We start from the raw sequence: 6,803 nt of genomic DNA on the forward strand, positions 1-6,803 counted from the left end.
GTAAATTCTATGGATTGATATATATTCCTTGTAGTAATGCTAAGGTTTGCCAAACTTTTCATGGATGAAAAATGTGAAAGCTTAGGAATATATGCAGATCTGCTTATACTTTTATTCTGCACAGATAAATAGCACAGTCTTTGTTTTGTCTACCATTGTATTATCTTACTTTGCCATTAATTCCATTAAATATAGTCAGTAACCCTTTCAACTACACTGTTAGACTGAAAGTAACAAAATCTGACGTTCTGTGACCCTAGCACTACGGAGCTCACTTCCCTCCCTCCCTCACCCTATATGGAGGGTAAGACCTGTGTTCGTCTGATGAGGCTTTCCTTCAGTTTAAATTTAGAAAACACCTAAGAGAGATCACTCGTGATGTTTAAAAATATTTATGTCTGTTTTGAATTTTTTCTGCATGAATTAATAAGGTGAACATACACTTCAAAGTTGGCTTTTACCTAGTTCTTGCTGGGACTTGCCCAGCCTGCGTAAGCTTTAGAGGTAAAGCGATATCCCTCCCCTCAGGTAAGACACACACTATTCCATAGCAGGTGGTGGGTTTTAGTCTGTGTCCCTTGAAACGATGCAATTTACATTCCATGTTTACAAATAAATGCACAATGGTAGACATTTTGCATTACATAATGTTAGACATACTGCAGGCCCAAATCACTGTCTACAACAACCGGAGTCCTGAGAGCAGGGGTTAAGATTTGTAGCTCTTCTAGTTAGGTGTCCAAACCACCACTTCTTTTTCCCTTCGGCCTCTTGCATGACTCTTGCACACCAGGCTGTACAGCAGTGGCTCCTTGTTGCTTGCCTGCCTTCCTTTTAACAATGCTCTTCAGCACTAGTACAATTCATTATTTGGGTGTCTACTGAAAGTGTGAGAGAGGGCTTGAATCCCCTCCACACAAGGATGAAAGTAACTCTGAGGCTCCGACTTTGCATATGGGTTATCTGCCACATAATAGCCAGTAGGTAAAAAACCTGAAGATTTATAGAAGCAGCACTTTTAGTCTCACAATTTAGCTGCCACAATTTTAGCCTCTTTTTTTTTCTTCCTAGCCAGCAAAAGGAGCAATCTGTATGTTCTGTATCTTTTCTGAGCCCTCTGTTTCTACCTGGGTAGAAGGCTCTAGCCCTAAATACTTGGGATGTCGAAATTCAGTTTTCCTTTCACCAATGAAAACAGGAGAACATGCTCTGCTTCTATGCATGTGCTGACACTGTCGGTAGAAAGAAAGGATTGTTAAACATTTTCTTGAGTTTAGGTACTTACATTCTGTCTGAGTAGTTCTTTAAAGAAAGAGCTTTTTTGACTTTTGGGAATTTTTTCTTTTTTCCCAGGTGTTCTACTACATGGTGCATGGACTATTGTATCAATACCTCTCACTCTTTGTGAGAAAGCTAGAGATTTTTATTAATAGAATGGTGAGAAGTTTTGAAAATACATATCATATAAACAGCATTCTGAACTACTGCTTTAAAAAAATTTAATTAATCTTGTTTTGAAAACATATAATTTATATGAAAATCAATAGTAAAAAAATGTATTGCAGTTTGAAGAACCAGTCATTTCTGATTGGCGAAGACTCTGAAAGACTGTCTTAATATAACACTAGTTGAAGCAGAAGAAAATATTTTAAAAATCATAATTAAAATGTAATTGGAGAAAATATGTTGAATAAATAAAATAAAATTGTAGAAATTTAGAGTGAGAGAAACTTATTTCTGATACCATCAGGTAAATAAACAACACTGTTTACCTTTAGAAAATAAATGGCCTAATGAAGCTAATTTGTTATCCAAATCAGATATTTTACTTTTAAATAGGAATACTTTAATAAAATACTTTTTTTTTCTTTTTCAAAAGGGACTCTTCTCTTTCAAAAAGGACTAAAAGTCTTGTTCAACTTAAGGACTTCTATCGGCTCCATTTCTTCTGTAAATGCAGATGTCAGAAATAAAAGTATTTAAAGTGGGCTCCACAGTATGACATCTTAATTGCACAAAAACTTGAATAAACAGCATGTGCTAAAGTAGAAATTTCCAAAGACTCTAAGTTAAAATTAAATTTTCCATTTGCTTAGTTTCATTCTGCTGTCATTTTGCTCCTTCAGATGTATTTTCTCCTTTTCGTAAGCCTGCTCTCTCTGTTATGTGCTTATGTACCTTTTGCAGAAGAGGATAAAGCTTGCAGGTACCTTTAAAGTTCCTTCTCTACCTCAGCAGAAGTGATACTACTTAAAATGGTTTGTGTACTGGTTTTGGTTTGAATAGTTAATTTCTTCATAGGAGCTGGTGTGGGGCTATGTTTTGGATTTGTGCTGGAATCAGTGTTGACAATACACAGTTAGGGTTTTTTTTCTTGATCAGTGATTACACAGCATCAGAGCCTTTTCTGTTTCTCACCCCACCATGCCAGGGGGCAGCTGGGAGTGCACAAAGAATTGGAAGGGTACACAGTCAGGGAGGCTGACCCCAAATGATCAAATGGACATTCCATACTGTTTGGTGTTGTGCTGAGCATTTATAATTGGGGGAAGAAGGAGGAAGGGCAGATGTCGGGAGTGATGGTGTTTGTCTTCCTAAGTTACTATTACATGTGATGAAGTCCTGCATTCCTGGGGATGGTGGTGGAGTCTCCCTCACTAGAGATATTCAAGAACTCTCTGGACGTGATCCTGTGCAATGTGCTCTAGAATGACACTGTTAGAGCATGGAGGTTGGACCAGATGACCCACTGTCCATGATTCTTGACTTCAAAGGGTTGCTGTTTGAGTCCACAGCTATGTATAGCAGTACATGAATGTAACTGGCAGCATTTAAGAGGAAAGTTTCCTGGAAAGTACCACTGCATGGGTCTCTGTGAAGACGTTATTAGCATCCACAGACACTAAGATACTAGTTCAACAGAAGAAAAAGAGGAAAAAAAAAATCTCTTGCAAGCAGCAGGGACAAGATTATCAAATATATAGATGGTTCAATAATATCAGCATCCACAGAGCATGAGTAACAAGCTGCAAAAATGACACAAAAGAGAGATGTCATTTGAGGACAAGATGTCATCTTATCTCACCTGGTTGTGAGAGAGGGGAATTATCTGCATCAAAAGCTGTATTGTCCACCATAAACCTCTGGAAAACACCTGAAGAAGAGAGTGGCACAAAAATAATTTAAAATGTCTTGTATGGGAGGAATAAAAAGATGAAAAGAGCCAGCAAAGTTGAAAATCTATGCATATATCAATGATTGCAGACTGTAGTTAAAACATTTTTTGACATGGAAAGATAATAAATTGATACAAATAAAAGGAAAGATAATTTTAAAAGTTAGCTTTGATTTTTCCTAAAACATTCCTCTCATTATTCTCAGAGAAGCTGCAAGTAATAGAAGATGAGTGGATACAATTCAGGTTGAGTTTATGCCCACAAAAAAAGAGTGGAGGAATTACATGGTTGGGTGACTAAACAATGTCAATATGGGAACTGTAATAAGAAACTGAGTAAAGAGTGGGGGTTTTGTGGGCTTTTTGTTTGTTTTTTGTTTGTTGGTTTTGGTTTTTGTTGGTTTTGTTTGTTTTTGTTTTGTTTTAATTAACAGTATGTCATTCCATTGGTCTTATGAAGAAAGTTCATGCTTTGGAAAGATGAGAAACAAAGCAGGTAAGGAATTTGACACTATTTTCAAAGGAGAGGAAGATCTTTTACTGCTGTTCATTATCCAGTCAGGCTGTCCCAGCAATGAAACATGCTTCCCACCTATGATTCCTGAGTCACCATAGGAATTGTGTTTAGACTTTTAGCTAGAGCTTTGTCATGCAACCATCAAGGCTACTTTGGTGTGATGGTTTGATGGTATGGCTCATGGAAGGCAGTGAAACAGACTCTGGAGATGTAAATGTCACAATGTCATCATGAGGTCCAGCTGCGGGGCCCCTGGGGACTTGTTCAGCAAGGAAATAAAAGTATTCTAGGACTGTCAAAGACATCTTCTATTTCTGAGCCACTCTTGGAGCATTCCTTGCCCTCAGCTCACTGAGCTATACTGTTCCCAGGCATTACATTGTGGTATGTGGCTCTAGGTGACTGCACTGGAGTTAGAATAATGGATAAAATAGATACACTCACTAAAACCCAGTGTGTTTATTTTTGCTTTTGGACATACCCAAAATCATCAAACAGATATGTAGAAGAGGAATATTTTCCACTACCTGCGAGGGGAAAAATTCTTCAAGAGATGGCTAGTGACAAATATTTTTCCATGACTGATATATCAGCAGGATTCTGGCATTGCCCATAGGAAAAAACCCCACGTCTGTGCACATTCAACACACCCATAGGGAGACACTGTTTTTTTGCAGACTGCCATCTCAGTTATGTTTGGCACATATGTTTTTCATTGGAAAATAGAAAATGTTGGTGGTGTACAGCATACTAAACAGTACACTTTATACTGGGAGGAGAACGAGAATGACTAGAAGCTTGTGCAGCTATGGAAAAAGGTGAAGATTTTGAGAGAAGATAAAAAAGTAAAAGCCAAATCTGTGTAATGAAAACAGCAAAGATGGAGAAAAGCTGATATGGCAAGACCTGCAGGTAGATCACAGTAAGTATGAATAATTTATCAACACATCTGATCCTACAAACAAGGAGGAAATACAAACACTCTTTGAAGAATGATGCAGAAAAAAGGGTGCCAAAATAAAATCCAAATAAAGCAGCAAGCCAAGGGTCCTACAGTGACTAAACAGACACAGAGGTATTAAAAGTTTAGAAGACAGAATGGTACTTACTTAAGTAATGCATTATTTATTCACCTTCTACATAGATATTAACACGTCTCTCTGTGCTCTATTCTATGTTCTAGTACAACGGTATGGTCAAGTGTAGGCTCAAATGCTATGATTGGTAATAAAGTAAATTTCAATACATTCAGTTAAAGAGGTCACTTTAGATGTGATCGGGGTGAAAAAACTCCCATTATTCAAGGTCCATTGCTGGTTGAAACTACTGTCACCTCAGTGTTGCCAGTGTCTACAAAATACTGTAAAACAGCTCTCTAAGGCTGTAGCTGCAGATGTATTGACCAAGACCTCAGTGAGTTTTGGACTTACAGACATATTTTCAAATTTTTTTTAACAAAAGAATGCAGTGGAGCAAGTCCAGTGCTAAATTTCACAGACAAAATCAAATAAACCTGTCCTGCCTCAGATGAAAAGGGGATTTAAAACAATGGAGCTAGAGCTCAGGATGAAATCCCACAAAGTAAAAAAAGCTATAAGCAGTGCCAAGTTGAGAAAACATATCTCTATTATCTGTTAAGAACTATTTATGTTGTTTTCCATGAAATATTTTCATGATGTTTCTGTAAAGGCCTGTCATATGTATAAGGAATGCAATTACTACAATGGTCCCCCAGTCAAACATAAAGGAATATGTTAAGGGACAGGAAAAACCTGTCTGGATGACCAAATAATTTTCAGCTTATTGTGTTACTAACATGAAATAAATAAATAAATTAAAAAAAAAATTAAAAAAAAAAGGAAAAAAAAGTCAAATTATAACAAATTAACATATCTGATGTTAAAGTCACAGAGGATTTGGAGAATTAGAGATTATGGCAAATTCAAAAACCTGGTTTAACTGGGCTCTCAGGCACTGCATGATTTCATGAGGAGGAAGTTGTCTGCCTCTCTCCTAGGTTGTAAGTGGCTAGGATTGACTATCTGTGATATATGGGGTTGTCCTATGGGGTGACATATGCTCTGTTGGCATGGTAGACATTTTCTCAAAAAAATAAAGAAAACACTATCTCCTAACTTACGTGAGGGGTTCTCAGCCTGACAATAACCACTGTGCAATAACATAAAGGTACACCAAACCATGGTACTACAATAACATATGTACTTGCTGCCTGCTGACAACAGTGATGTCATTCCTCCTGTTGAAATCACAGCTTAGAGCACCTCGTGCTGACTGAACTGTGGACTCCATGACTGCTTTCAAGCTCCCACACCTGAGATCACACACCCCAACTACACCTGCTCTCCATATCAGGGTGAGAGCTACACACACATCAGCTTCCCCATGTTCTGGTTTCTGTAGGTGAAAAACCAGGGTGTGAAGGCCTGATGGAAAACATAATTAGAAAGCTGTGAGCCTGAGACAGGGCACTAAGTGGAAATTTTCAGTGATCAGTTCCCTTTCATTCTCAGATCCAGATAAAAGGACAACATAGAGAAAATGAAAAATAAAAACTGCAGACTGATTCATAGACCATGAGAAAGATGGGAGAGAAGCAAGATAGGAAGAGAGAAAAGCAAAAAACCTAAGTCCATCTAAGAAATTAGGCAAAACCACTGTTCTTTTTATCGTAGTCCAAACAATACTGGGTTCAGATCAGGAAGAAACTAGCAACACTGAATACTGTCGGTGAGATACTGACATTTGACACAATCCTATTACAATTGCCCAGAGACTGCCAACAGCTTGCGCTGTATTTATTCCTAATTATTCATAATATTAATTCCAAATGTCTTTGAAGTTCTACATCACAAAGAGATATGATAAAAAGCATAGAATTAAACAAAAATATATTATACTAGAGAAAATGCATGGTGGCTTTCTGAAAGAATCCGCTCTTCTTTCTATTCCTTCCTAGTTTCTGTGAGACTGTGTCCTCCTAGCTGAATCTATAAAGGATGTATAAAATAACTTTGTGTCATGCTGAATTTTAAGAAAAGTATTTTTTGTTGTGTCCAGCTTGTGAAGGATAAACCAAAGAGAACAAAAGAT

This window comes from Myiozetetes cayanensis, unplaced genomic scaffold (assembly GCF_022539395.1).
Source record: "Myiozetetes cayanensis isolate MyiCay16 unplaced genomic scaffold, myiCay2020 scf1, whole genome shotgun sequence".
Taxonomy (NCBI): Eukaryota; Metazoa; Chordata; class Aves; order Passeriformes; family Tyrannidae; genus Myiozetetes; species Myiozetetes cayanensis.